The sequence below is a fragment of the Ambystoma mexicanum genome, chromosome 2p (genome assembly GCF_040938575.1).
Source record: "Ambystoma mexicanum isolate Mex_15411 chromosome 2p, UKY_AmexF1_1, whole genome shotgun sequence".
Classification (NCBI taxonomy): domain Eukaryota; kingdom Metazoa; phylum Chordata; class Amphibia; order Caudata; family Ambystomatidae; genus Ambystoma; species Ambystoma mexicanum.
Window position 1 is genome coordinate 1141675696 of NC_090923.1, and position 15322 is coordinate 1141691017.

A 15322-nucleotide genomic window follows, 5' to 3' on the forward strand; every position below is an offset into this window, starting at 1 on the left:
TATAGAGCTCCTTAATCATATTATAATTTGGCAACATGGCTCAATCATTGTTCTGTGTCTTGTGGATATTGAGACACTCGCCTATTAATCCGTAGGGATTGCTGCCTTTCATCTCTCACAGGTTCACCCTGCTCACATTCTAGTGGACTCCTAAGGCAGCGCCGTGCCTCAGCGGTCAAAGTGACGGCCAAATTGGTACTGTCAAATCAAAACATCTCAGGATCACCCTGCTCACATTCTTTACCCATTGTTGGACTATCTCAAACACCTTCATGATAGCCTCCCTCAAGCCCCTTCAAGATCGCCCGTGGCAGTCTGAAGAGCCTGTCACTCTAGTTCCACCACGAGGTGCGTGAAGTCACGCCATCCTCTCAAGTTGACCCTGTTCACATTCTAGACAAAACCCAGGAGATCCCATTCACAATTCATTCCCCTGGTAGTATGTGAGTCCAACAAACAGATCCATGCTATCTCTCTTTGCAATAGTTTCCTGGGGATTTGAGATTTTTCATTCTGATATTGCACTTATGCTCGGTCCATTGGACCTTGGCTTTGCGTGTTGTCATTCCTGCATAATAGTACCCGCATGGGCATCTCAGTGCATATACCACATTAATTGAATCACTTGTGCAAGAGTGTCTGAGTTCGATTTTTTAAACTTCATGTGAATGTGTGATCTTATTTCCGTTAATGACGTTCCCACAGTGCTGAGAATTACAGCAAGGTTGTGTTCCTGTGTGGCACTCCTAAAATCTTTTAGGTAGCACTGAGCCGCTCTCACTAGTGTGTGTCAAAGGGCCTGGCTGTTCCTATAAGCCACATGTGATTTAGTGAATGAATGTGGCATATGCACTGAGATGCCCATGTGGGTACTTTTATGTGGGAATGACAACATGCAAAACCAAGGTCCGATGGACCGAGCATAAGTTCAATATCAGAACAAACAATCTCAAATCCCAGGTAGCAACCCACTTCGTGGAAGCTAGACATAATGTCGCACAACTGAAATTGATGATACTCGAACAAGTCTCATTGCCCAAAGGAGGGGGTGACCTTCACAGGAAACTATTGCAAAGAGAGATAGCATGGATCGGTTTGTTGGACTCACTCCCAAGGGAATGAATTCATGTAAATGGGATCTCGTGTTTTGTCTAGATTTTGAGCAGGGTCAACCTCAGAGGATGGAGTGATTTCACGCGGTGTCCAGTCATTTGGTCGAAGAAAAACTGGTCGAATGACATTTGGTCGACGCAATTTGGTCAAAAACCAAATGGTCGAATTTTTTTTTTTTTATTATATATTTATTTTTCGGGTTTTCGTTTTTTAAAAAAAGGTTTTTTTTAGAAAAAAAAGGGGGTTGGGGGGACCCCCCCCCAAAAAAAAAAAAAAAGTGAAAATAAAAAAAAAAAAAAAAAATTCGACCATTTGGTTTTCGACCAAATTGGTTCGACCATTTGTCTGGTCGACCAATTTTTTTCGACCAAATGTCTGGTAACCATTTCACGCACCTTGCGGTGTAATTAGAATGACAGGCTCTTCAGCCTGCCACATGCGATCTTGAAGGGGCTTGAGGGAGGCTATCATGAAGGTGTTTGAGATAGTCTAACAATGGGTAAAGACTGTGAACAGGGTGATCCTGAGAGGTTTTGATTTGACAGTACCGATTAGGCTGTCACTTTGACCGCTGAGGCACAGCGCTGCCTTAAGAGTCCACTAGAATGGGAGCAGGCTGAACCTGTGAGTAGTGAAGGGCAGCAATCCTTACGGATTAATGGGTCAGTGGCTCAATACCCCCAAGACATAGAACAATGATTGAGGAATGTAGCCAAATTATAATATGATTAAGGCATACATGCCAACCCTCCCGATTTAGGTGGGAGCCTCCCGACTTTTCATGAAAAAATATTGCTATTTTTCACGTTCTCCCGCCTAAAATACTTCTAGCCCCAATGCATCCCTATGGGAAAATGTGCAACTCCCGATTTCTCTGATGAAATCTCCCACCCAGGGGAGTTGGAATGTTGGCATGTCTGTTAAGGAGCTCTATAGGAGGACTACTCATCCATGATGAATGGGACCGAGACATACTTTAGGGCCAATTCAAACGGGATTCTGTAGTCTTAGGTTTGCTAGGGTCCATGACCCAGCTGTATGCCTCACGTTTTACTAAAATTGACTGGTCTAACACGACATACGCTGTATGCTTCATGTTTGATTAAAATTTACTGGTCTAACATGACATATGTTTTTATCAGCCTAAGAGATATTGCCGACATGTAATGGGGCAATACATGCTTGTAATGATCAGGTATCCATGTTAAGATGGCCGCCGTGCTGACGCTTTGCAGATGCGAGCGTGCAGGAGGCGTTGCCATAGTCACCCTAGTTACTTATACAGACGCGGGGCACACAACCAGTGTTGTCGGTCTGCTGTCCCATGGTCCGCTTATTTGCCAGAAATCAAGTAATTGGGAGCTCCTTGGACTGTATGATCTACAATGGACAAGGTGTATGATGCAAGCACAATAATTTGGTATGGTTACCACAAGGATTAGGGTAGTGCTTCATTACTGTGACTGCTCCACTAACGCTGTCATGGCAACCATAATAACACACATGGACGAGAGGCAGTTTTCCAGCACCTCGATCCGTGGGCATGGCACATCTCTAATAGTCAGCGATTCACTTCGAAGTGGACGACTAATATTGTGCAGGCACATCGATATTACGGTTGCTTGAAATTATATACTTTATATCTGAATAGTGTTGCACCTTTAATGGACGCCCCTCTACTGCAGGCAAAACATATAGCAAAGATTATTGGTAGACCTCATTCTATGTCAAGACGGAGGCGAGCATTAAGCTTTCATCTTCTTTATTTTTCCACTCTCCAGCAGTTTCAACAAATATACATTTTGTAAACTTTAATTTTAAATTTTGTAACTTTTCTTTTTTTTTTCAAATAAAACTTCAAATCCCATCATTCCTGTAGTCCCATAGTCTCTGGCTATGTGACCTAGTCCTTCCTGTTCCTCTGTCCTCCTCTTCTTTTCCTGCTCTCCACAAGATAAGTACCAGTTTATCTTAGCTGCGTAATGTTTGGCTAACAGAACGTGTTTTATGTCATTAATGAATACGGAATTGTACACCGATAGAAAATGATAGAATAAGCCTATATAGTTAAGCGCACAAAGCAGCGTTGGTGATTTGGTATTTAATGCAGTAGAGAGATTCGGAGGCCCCGTGTCGTACCGTACGACACCTCGGGGGCCGGCCGAACTCCCTTGCAAAGCCACGAGCACGCAGCCCCCACCCTTGGAGGGGTGGAGCTCAACGCGAGCGGGAGATTCCCCGCGAATGGAGCAGAGGAGGACAGCCCCCACCCTCGGGGAAGAGGAGAAACCAGTCTGCGTAGCTCGCGACACGAGCGTACGCTTTATGTCGAGCAGCCCCCACCCCTCGCGAGGGCAGCCATGTGCAGGGAATACGCCAATAGAAGACACAGCGCTCCTAGCAGCGGCCCCCCACCTTCGCGGGGGCGAGGCTTCATACACAACGCTCCAAGGGAATCAATTCCCTTATTTCTATGCCGGTACGGAGCGGAGACAGAATATTACCAGCCAGAATCTGTACAAGAACATTCTTTTTCCCAACGTTGAAGGGAATCTGGCAAGATATATCCTGCAAACGTTCATACTGTATAGTGATGGTGCAACCTCAAGCAAAGTGAATCAGTGGACGTGCCACTACACTTAGTCAGGTATTTATTCAGGCACCTGCCAGCACACAAAGAATGTCGAACTTCGAGTGGAGCGAAGAGGAGCAGGAAGCAGTCTACCAAGAAGACTTAGCCTATAGCTTCAAAGAAGTGCTGGGAGATTCACTGACAGAGGCAGTGGCCCAAGGAGTGAGACCTTTACAAGAAAGGCTAAATACCATAGAACTATTCCTGAGCCAGAAGGAAGAACGCACCAAGCAGGAAGAAAGCACGTCCACAAGGGCAACTTTTAAAGACCCTAAGGGGTGTAATAAGGCCCGGAAAAGCAAAGACTCTTCTGACCCACCGGGCCAACCGAACGGGGCGGATACAAGAGCCCTAGAGGCTACTGACGCGTTCCTCAGACTAAAGGAAGCGTTCATGAACGATTCTCAGGTGCCGAGCCTCCAGACCCCCTACCCAGGGTATGACCATATGGGATGTACAGAGGAGGAATCCCCAGAAGGCTTCCCAAACGAGGAGCCGCCGATATCCCCCACATCCACCCAAGAGGATGCAGATAATGAAGGGGATGAGGGGAGTCAGCCTCCTCCTAAGAAAAGGCAACGAAAACTCCACCACATAGAAGAAGATGAAACGGCAGATATGTTTCAACTGGAAGAAATCCGATGTCCTCGGAATGGGTTCCCTCGCCGAGAGTGGTGAAATGCATGACGCAGAGATTGAGGAAAGCTCTCGAAAAAGAGGCCAGAGAAGGACTGAGAGCTGAATGTCCAAGACCAGACCTGCCAGGCAAGGTCGGGGAAGCCCCGGAGTTGGACCCTAAAATGTTGTCGTTTGTCTCTAAATCTAACAGAGACCCGAGAAACGGCATAGACCGCTCCTGGAGAAATTGTCAAGAAAAACTCCTCGACCTAGCCGGTCCTCTAGCTAAAATAATGGACCTGGCCGAGCGAGCCAAACATACAGGCGAGGAGGTAGACCCTGGAGTTCTGGCGAATTGGGCCCAACGGGCCGTATGTATGTTAGGAAACGCAAATTGCGCGATTTCATCGGAGCGCAGGAGAGGCCTCCTTCTGAAAATTGACCGTAAATTAGGAGATCTATCGTCATACGAAGCCGGCAAAGCAGCTCAGGGCCTGTTGTTCGGAGAGACATTTGGTAAAGAGATGGGGAGGTTCGTAGGGACCTACACCTCCCTCGAGAAAGCACAGGCTTCAATGAAGAAAATCTTCCCAGGGAGAGTTTTTGGCGGGACCGCTCGCTACAGAGGTCGCTCGACCGGTCGGTACCAAGGAGCTAGAAGGCCTCAAAACAACAGAAACCAATACTGGGAGTCCAGGCAGCCAGATACCTTTTTTCCCCCAATAGGCCGCTTCCCTAGAGGAAGGCGAGGCAGAGGACAGGGAAGAGGACAAAACTTCCCCACAGGTGAGAAAGCTTACATATCCGCCATTAGGGGTGAGGACAGCTATATTCTGGTAAAACTGGCACTCGCTTTCCAGCGACACCTGGGTCCTACAAACAGTGAAAGGCATGTGTATAGAATTCACAGGGACTCCTGTTCAGGAGCAAGCGCCGCACCCCGTAGTCACGACACACACAGAGAAAGAACTGCTAGACGCAGAACTGCAAAGCCTAGCAGAGAAATGGGCGATCGAACCATGCATATCGCCACCAAGATTTGTGAGCAACATGTTCCTGGTTCACCGAAAAGACAAAGTGAGGCCAGTTATAAATCTAAGACACATGAACAGCTGGGTGGCCTACAACCACTTTAAAATGGAAGGAATCCACCAGCTCAGAGACACGCTCAGACAGAACGACTGGCTGGCGAGGATAGACTTGAAAGATGCTTATCTTACGATTCTTGTACAGAGGGACTTCCGTCCATTCCTAGCGTTCGACTGGGACGGGCAATTATGGCAGTTCGCAACAATGCCATTCGGGCTCTCCTCGGCGCCATGGGCATTCACGAAAGTGATGAAGCCTGTAGCTGCAGCGATCAGAGGGAAAGGGATTCGGATGATTATATATCTAGACGACATCCTACTGATGGCCGACAGCAGAGAGGCCCTAGCCTATCACAACGACTGGGTAGTGAACCTCTTAACCTCGTTAGGTTTTCTAGTGAACCGAGAGAAGTCGGAGATGACTCCGGTGAGGAGGATAGAATTCCTGGGGTTCATCATAAACACCAAGTCGGCGACATTGGAACTCCCAAACAAAAAGATCAGAGACATAAAGAGAGAAATAAGGGCATGTCTCAGCAAAACAAGCATATCACTCTGCACCATAGCGAGAGTAGTAGGCTTACTAGCAGCATCAATACAAGCAATCTTCCCAGGGCCTTTACACTACCGAGCTCTACAGAGACTGAAGATACGACATCTTCAACAGGGTCTACACTACCACCAACTGGTACTCTTGGATCAAGAGTCCAGAACAGAGTTGGAATAGTGGTTAGCGAACATTGAGGCCTGGAACGGAAGAGCCATTTTTGGCGACCACCCAGACTTGATAATAGAATCGGATGCCAGCAGAGCTGGCTGGGGAGCCCGTTGTGGGGATCTCCAGACAGGAGGGAGATGGAGCGCAACGGAACTCCAATTACACATAAACTGCCTGGAGTTACTGGCCGGATCCTTTGCGATCAGGGCATTTACGAAAGGGAAAGTGAATTCCTGTATTCTGCTGAAAATGGACAACATTTCGGCAGTCAAATACATCAACCATTTAGGAGGAACAAGATCCAAATTACTAACGGAAATAGCCAAGGATTTCAGGCGTTGAATGTAGTGGCGGACTGGAACTCTAGACATCTCTCAGACTCCAGCGACTGGATGCTGGACCGGATGATATTTCAGAAACTGGAAAAGCTCTGGGGTCCAATACACACAGATCTGTTTGTATCCAGGCTGAATGCTCAGAAAGAGAGGTTCTTCAGCTGGAGATTGGACCCAGCAGCAGCCGTAGTGGATGCTTTCCTACAAGACTGGAGGGAGCAGACTCTTTACGCTTTTCCCCCATTTTTAAAAATTTTTTTTAAAACTTTGGTTTTATTAGCATTTTTGTAAATATAACAAACGGGCTCCATACATGTTCAAGAGCTGTACATATGACTGGCCCAACAAACCCCGCCCCTCCCTCCCTTACTCCCCCCACCCCGATGCACCCCCTAACCACTTAATCAAACCTGAACCATAATGTTGGGAGACTTAGACTTTTCTTTTGTGTACAGTGCTTGGTAATGAATGTGAACGTCGACAATCTTTTATGGCTGTGATTCGACCGCCTACCCCCGGGCCGTGGGCGCCCATTATGTCTTTGGTACCTTCCAGTCTTGTCCCACTGGGCCCCGCTTGGGCCTCCACCAGGCATCAGTGCACGTCCCATCCCCAGGACTGCTGCACCCCATACCAGTTTTCAAGGAATGAGCCAGAGTCATTGTTCACCATTGCCGTTAGCTTGTCCATTAAGAACATATTTTTTTACTTCTTTAGCCAGTCCTCCTTTGATAGGTCTATGGGCTCTTCCATTTCTGCGCCAGTGCCACCCTTCCCACCCTCAGCATTGTTTCCCACATTCTGGGGTACCTGTAAACATCCAAGGCCTCCGGGGGAGACCCAACAACACCGTCAGAGGGTTCTGGGGGAGCAACTCCTCGGTGACCTCAGCCATCCAACTCCTGACCTTTTCCCAGTACACCTGCACTTTTGGGCAATGCCACCACATGTGGCCCCTCGAGCCAGTCTGACCACACTCCCTCGGACACATAGGGGACACTCCCGTAAACATTTTTGATAATTTCACAGGGTCTCTGTGCCACCCCTGCTAAATCTTGAAGTTGTGTTCCATGTCTGCTGTGAATAAGTTACAGTGGAAAGCTATTCTGAATATCCGCGACCAGGCATCCTCCGAGATCACCTCACCTGCCAGGTCGTTCCAAAATGTGTGGAAACCCCACCTTTCCACTAAATTTGCAGTGTTAAGGATTTTGTACATCCCGGAGACCGCTCCCTTCCTAGAGGTTGCTGTGTGAAGTAATTTCCTAAAGGGGGTTAGCTGCGTCTTCAAGTTCTCGCCCCATGACTGGTTGCAAAGGATGCCCTTTAAGCGGAGATATTCGAATATGGAGAGGGACCCCTGCCCGATGGCATCCCTCAGATCCTCATTTGGTAGGAATTCCCCCTCCCGGAACAACTCCCCGCCCATCCCAGACCCGAGTCGGACCAGGCCTGTGCCTTGCTGAACCCCCTGTTACCCAGTCTGAGGGGGTTTCCCCAGAGAGAGGACATCGGAGACGGCCACGACGTTAGGTGCGCTGTCTGGGGCCCTCCTTCCAGATTGCCCTGAGAACTCCCAGGGTGGGGTGGGTTTTGAGTCTATTCGGGATAAACCTGTGTGGGGCCCAGAGGAGGTCTCGAACTTTGAGAGGATGAGCATCCATATCCTCCAAGTAGGACCAATAAGTGCCCATCCCCTCCCTCATGTGCTCCAGGAGGACGTGCAATTGGGCGGCGCAGAAATAAAGTTGGAAGTCAGGCAAGCCAAACCCACCCTCTTCTCTTGGTAGGGTCAGGACCGCCTTCCCGGTCCTCGGGGTCCTGCCCTGCCAAATAAACTTGCGGACCACATTCTGTAGAGTCCTAAAAGTGTGTTCGGGGATGTTGGTTGGGAGAGAGGTGAAGAGATACAGCAGGCGCGGCAGCACGTTCATCTTCACTGCCGTCATGCGGCCATACTAGGACAAAATCATTGAGCCCCACCTCCTGAGGTCCGCGGTAATTCCTGCCAAGACGGGGTCATAGTTGGTTGGGGCTAGTTTGGATAGGTCCCTAGTGAGGAGTACGCCCAGGTAACGGATAGAGACCTTTCCCACTGTTATCCCATGAAGTGTACCCGTGGGGTCTAGGCCCGGGTCCCTTGTTCTCATGGGGAGTAGAACAGATTTGGATGCATTAATCTTCAGCCCCGAGAAGTGCCCGAATGTGTCCACTAGGGACAAAAAGGGGGGGAGGGAGGAGCCGGGGTCCACCAGGTAAGCCAAGATGTCATCGGCGAACAGGGAAAGCTTAAATTCCACTTCGCCCCTCTTAACCCCTTTGATATCCGGGTGTGATCTAACTGCTATGGCCAGGGGTTCCATTGTAAGGACATATACCAAGGGGGACAGTGGGCATCCCTGTCTTGTGCCCCGTGAAAGGGGGAAGGGATCCGACAACCTGCCATTTACTTGTACCCTCGCTTTCGGAGCTCTACATAGTGCAGCCACCCATCCCCTGATGTATGCGCCAAAACCCATTTTCTGGAGGAGGAGTTCCATATATCTCCATTCGGCCCTATCGAACGCCTTTTCCGAGTCCAGGGAGAGGACACTCGCATCAAGATCCGACTCCTGTGCGTGGTGGATCAAATCTATGGTTTTAAGGATGTTATCTGAGCCCTGCCTACCCCTTATAAACCCTACCTGGTCCCCGTGGATCAGTTTCGGTAGTATTTTCTCCATCCGCCTCCCAATTACCTTGGCAAGAACCTTAACGTCGATGTTTAGCAGGGATATCGGGCAGTAGGAGGAGTACTCCGTGGGGTCCTTACCTTCCTTGGGCAGCACAACAATTATGGCCTCCATCATGGAGTCCGGAAGGGTCCCCCCCTCTAGTACCGCGTTGAAGACCTTCACTAAGTGTGGGGCTAGGGTTGAGCGAAACCTTTTAGAAAAATAGACTGTGAAGCCATACTCTCCCGGGGAAGTGCCCACCTTCATTCCGCTAATTGCATGTTCCACCTCGTCCTCGGTCACCGGGCCCTCTAACCCCACCGCCATCTCCCCGGTCAGGGCCGGTATTTGTATTGAGTTCAGGAACCCTTCTATCTCCTCGTCCCGCCCATTGTATTCTGACGAGTAAAGTTTTTCATAATATCTGCGGAAAGCCTCTCCTATGTGGGGGGTGTCGTGGCCCATGGTCCCCTCCTCGTTCCTCACTGCCTTTACCATTCTATCTCTCTGTACCTCCCTCAGTTTCCAGGCCAGGATCCTATCCGCTTTATCCCCCTTTTCGTAGTATCTTTGCTTAACCAGTTGGAGACTTCGTTCCGTTTTGTACAGGAGAAGATCTTTTAACTGGAGCCTATAGTCGGCCAGAGTGGTGAGCTGATCTTGATCCAAGGGACCTGCTGGGGTTTCCATCTACCTCTGCGGTCGCTTAGCCAGCCCCTTGCAATGGTGGTTCGGACCAAATCGTGGTCTGACCAGGGGACGGGGTCGACCTTGTGGCCGGTAACGAATGGGTGCAGGGTCTCATCCACTAAGATGTAATCTATTCTGGAAAAAGAAGAGTGGATGGTAGAGTAATATGTGAAGGAGGGGGCTCCCGTCCTAGGGGTCGGGATCGTGTCCACCAGGCCCTACTCTGAGTTAACCCTTTGGAAGGTCCGTGCCATGATCTCATCTGTTGACCTGCATAACTGAGGGCCAACGCGTTTCCTGTCCTGGGTTGGGTCCATGACCATGTTGAAATTTCCCCCCACCACCAACCCACCCCGGACAAAGAGCTTGAGTTTCTCCCCCACCTGCTCCCAGAACTGGGCTTGGCCCTCATTTGGACCGTATATCACTGCCAGGGTGAGTGGGGCTCCCTGCAGGGTCCCTCGTACCAACAAGTACCGGCCTTCAGGGTCTTTCAGTATTTCGGCTTTTTCAAAGCCAACATTCCTCCCCAGGAGGATAGCCACCCCTCTCTTTTTGGCCTTGTGGGACGCGTAAAAAACCTCTCCTATTCCTCCCCCCCGCATCTTGGGTTCTTTCCTTCGTGCCCAGTGAGTCTCTTGTAAGAAAAGGAGGTCAAGGCTGGCCCTCCTGAATTCCCTACAGACCAGGGACCTCTTTGTGGGGGTGTTTAGGCCCCGTACATTGAGAGAGAGCACTCCCAGGGCCAGCAGACTTTCAGCCATTTTCTAGAATCGCTTCTCTCCTTGTCCACATACCTTCATCACCCTTTTCTGCGTGCTCCCGTGGTTGTAACTGGTGCTCCCCCCTCCTCCCTCCCCGCCCCCCTGGGTGGGCTTGAAACTATTCCCCAACTGCCCCCCAATCCCTGTCCAAAACTGAGCAACCCCAACATTCGTGTGTCCCCCCTCCCCCTCCCCGGCGTCCAGCCAATTAGTTCTGCCATCGCTGGCTATGGCCGAACCACCAGCCTGCCCACCTCGGCCAGGCCTTCTGTGTAAAGCTCATCACCTTGAGCCCCCCTCCCCCTTGTCGCATTGTCCCCCCCTGACCCCCTCATACTTGCTGTTCATGGAGACGCTGTGAGTGGTAGAACTTCCGAGACACCGCTACACCATTCCAGATCCTGACGGGTCGCCCCCGTCCTCAGTCCTCAAAGTTGTTCCGCTCCCCATCTTTTGCTGGCGACGGTGTATTCAATTTCCTGAATTTCCTTGCGCTCGTTTTCCTTCTCCTGTCTCCTGATGGGCCGGGGCCACTTGGTCTGCCCGTCTCCGGACCCGATGGGCCCCTCTGGGGGTTCGAGTCCGCTATGTAGTCTTGGATGGCTCCTCTTATGTCGACTTCCGTAATCAGAGTCGACCTCTGGCCCATATATTCAAAGGTCAAGGAGAAGGGGTAGCCCCATCTGTATCGCACCCCTTTCTCTTTAAGCAGTTGCGTTAGGGGGCGGCACATTCTACGTTTGGCCAACGTGTAGGCCGAGAGATCCTGGTAAATCGAGATCTGGGCATTATTGTAAGCGATCTCCCGGGCTTTTCTGGCCTCCTCCAGCACTTTTGTTTTCTCAGAGTAGTAGTGGAACCGGACAAGGATCGACCGAGGGCCCCCTGCTCTGCCCCCCCCTGTGCACTCTGTCAAATGTGAGTTCCGTCGTCATCTCTTCCGCAAACAGGAGGGTGATGATGTCTCTCACTGTGCGGGTGATGTCTCTCTCCGTTTCACCGTCCGATTCCGGGACCCCAAAGATCCTGAGGTTGTTCCTCCGTTCCCTATTTTCAAAGTCGTCCATCTGCCTGGCCCGCTCCTCGTCTCTCTTCTCCAGGGCTGCTAGCCGCATATCTGTTTGTAGTTCGTGGGACACGGCCGAGGATTGGTTGGTCTCCACCTGTAGTAATCTGTCCTCGACCTTGTCCACCCTCTGGTCAATTTTGTCGAGTTTCTGAGCAATGTCTGAACGCATGTCCCTGATCTCCTGCAGGATCGAGGCGAAACCCTTTTCCATTGCTGCTGTGGAGGGCGCCGGGCCCTCTGGCTGGGCCATCTCGCTCCTAAGGGTCGTGACTTTGCTGTTACTCGCGGCCTCCTGAAAGCGAAATTCCTGTAATGTTTGCCGCCAGTTCATCTGGTCACCCTGAGTCCCCCTCCGCCGGGACCACCGCGGTCTGTAGGCCCCTCCGGGGACAGCCGGTAGTCTTCCCACAGGGGGGGGCAGCAAAGAAGAGAGGGGGGTAAGGGGGGGAACCAGGGCCGGGTCTCTCCCCACCTGCCCCTAATGTGACTCTGCAGCTGCGAGAGGGTAACGGTGTTGGGCGGGTACAAGCCCCGCCATCGCCGGGCGGGGGCCTCACACCCCTTCCAGTCTCACCGTGGCAGCCGGGGTTCCCGACGGAGCAGGCCACTGGATCCGTCCGGCCCAGCCCAGGGGGGGCAGGGCTCCGTGGCTGCCTTCCTCAGTGTCTCCCGTGTGGTAGGGAATGGATCGATGTGGCCGGGTCTCCCCCTGGTCAGAGGGTCCGGTCACTCCGCTTCGCCGTATAGTACTAGCAGATCCCTCCACTCCCGAGGGCAGCCTGTTCGCGCCTCCCACTCCTATTCTTCCGCTGGGATCGGCACCTCCGATCCTGTGCCGGGGTGCTGGGGCCTCTGTGGTGCGGCCCGCCTTGACTTTTTCAGGACTGTTCAGGGCCTAGGAACGACCCGTCCCAATAAGTGGGAGCCCCACTGCTCCAGTCCCCCTAACCCCTACTCCCCTATGGCCCGCGGGCAGTGTGTTCCAGCCCGGGCGGGGGAAGGGGGCGGGGGTTCACCTTGCGCTCCGGGTCTGTGCTCTCGCTCCGCCGGGGGCCGCTCCTCCTGCGGGTGCAGGGGGCCGGACGAGGAGCGGGGGCGGCGTCCCCGGTGTCTCCTCGCGGCCTCAGTGAAACGTCTCCGCTCCTCTGGAGCCGCGGCCGCCTAGGCCTCGTCTCCCTTCTCCGCTCGTGTGTGTCGGGGCCCGTACTCAGGCACCACGAGGCTCCCGAAGATCGCTCTTTTGAGCCTGGGGCGCTCGGGGGGGGTCACAACGCCGAGTTGCCCCGTTAAGTTCGCTTGGGTCGGTTCGGGGGGGCTCAATCCTCCAAATCAGCCCCAGGCCTCAGTGGGAGCTGCATGCTCTGGCTGCCATTGCCTGTGCGCCCCCTGGTGGCCTCCTTTCCCATGATGAATTGAGTACTAGCAAAGGTACGCAGAGAGGCAGCGAACCTGATAGTAGTGGCTCCGATCTGGAAATCACAAGTATGGTTCCCAGCACTCATGGAGCTAATAGCAGATTACCCAAGAGTCTTGCCCCAAGGAGAACGCCTCCTCACGGACCCAGTTGGGTCATTTCACCCTCTGAGAGTGAAGGGGACACTGCCATTGATGGCGTGCAGGATAGCAGGAGAGGCTGGAAAATCCTGGGCATTTCGTCACAAGCTGCAAGCCTCATCGCCGAGTCATGGGCTCCATCAACTCGAAGGAGCTACGACGCAGCTTGGAACAAGTGGTCGACGTGGTGCAGAATGAGAAATATTCATCCCGTTTCTGCCCCTCTAGTCGAGATCTTGAATTTCTTAGTGGAACTCCTCCAGGACGGCAAAGCATACAGAACAATAGGGGTGTACAGATCTGCGATCTCGGCAGGTCACCTACCCGTGGAAGGAGTACCAGTGGGAGGAAACGTAGCAGTGATACGGCTACTAAGAGGAATAAGATTCAGGAAGCCACCGCAGCCGAGATATGAATCTTTATGAGACGTATCAGCGGTACTAAAACTACTAGCGGATTGGCCTCTAGGACAGCTGTCGGAAAAACTGGCCATGCTATTATGCATGGTGTCATGCAGGAGAGTAGCAGATGTGAGAGCTTTGGAGGTGAATAGGAAAATGTACGGACCGGAAGGCGTAACGTTTAACCTAGCCAGAACGACTAAAACTGATTCTAGCACTATCATGTACCCGTACATGCAAGAGCACCCGAGATGGTGTGTAGCAGCATGTATAAAGGAATACGAAAGTAAAACGGCTGAACTAAGACCAGCAGGGACAACCCAATTGTTAATTGCGTGCAGAAAACCACACATAGGAGTAGCAACAGCCACCATAGCGCATTGGGTCAGAAACATCATGAGCTTAGCAGGCGTAGACATGACAAGATTTGGTGAACACTCAGTTAGAGGAGCAATGGCCTCGAAAGCTCTAGGACAAGGCGCAACGTTACAAGACATTATGAAAGCCACAGACTGGGCTAGTGATACGACATTCAGAACGTTTTACTACCGACCTATTAAGGCAATGGCAGAAGTAGTAGTAAGAAGGTTTGAACAAGCTTAATGCTCGCCTCCGTCTTGACATAGAATGAAGATTACCCCTGCTAATAGCGCAGGGAGCTCTTGATTCTATTAAAGACAAGGAGGCGAGCATTAAATTCCCGTCCCAAATACACAAATGGATGCAATGATGAAATAAAGGATGTCATGCATTGTTGATAATTAACATGACTATTTCTTCCAGAATAGGGTGTGTATTCCCGTACTAACATACACTATTTTGTTTCTTCTTGGATTTAGGGGATGAGCTAAAGAACAGCTGAAAGCCCTAATCAGATCAGATCGCCTGGAGCGAACTCGCAAGTTCGAATGTGAGAGACCGATCCAGCACAAAGCGGGAAGTTCAGCACAAGTTCACCAGTTGGTTACGCAGTTAAAGAAGGATTGCAGTTCAAGCAGTCAAAGAAGAGGAAGGACAGAGGAACAGGAAGGACTAGGTCACATGGACAGAGGCTATGGGACTACAGGAATGATGGGATTTGAAGTTTTATTTGAAAAATAAAAATAAAAATTACAAAATTTGAAATGAAAGTTTACTAAATTTATATTTGTTGAAACTGCTGGAGAGTGGAAAAATAAAGAAGATGAAAGCTTAATGCTCGCCTCCTTAGAATCAAGAGCTCCCTGCGCTATTAGCAGGGGTAATCTTCATTATATTTCCTAAATATTGGGTGATGTTGGCAAGACATCAGGATGCCCAATTGACAGGTCGAATTCTCAGTTTCTTCCTAAATATTGCAGCGTGTCGGAGACCAATCCTCTAGAGGAGGTGAGAGAACGTATGAATACCCAGTGGCGTTGTATTCCTAGGAGCTGGGTGAGTGTCTCAGAACTATTTGACATAGTTATGTGGTGACTGTATATTAGCTAGTTGTAGTTGTAATGTATCTACTTAGTAATAGTTCGTATTTTGTTACAGGTCAGACTTTCAACACTAAATTCTTAGTTCAATTACTGTAGCTAACTGACTAGTGAAATAAAAAGCATGTGCGGACATATACGTTAATAACAGTACACTACTTGTTGT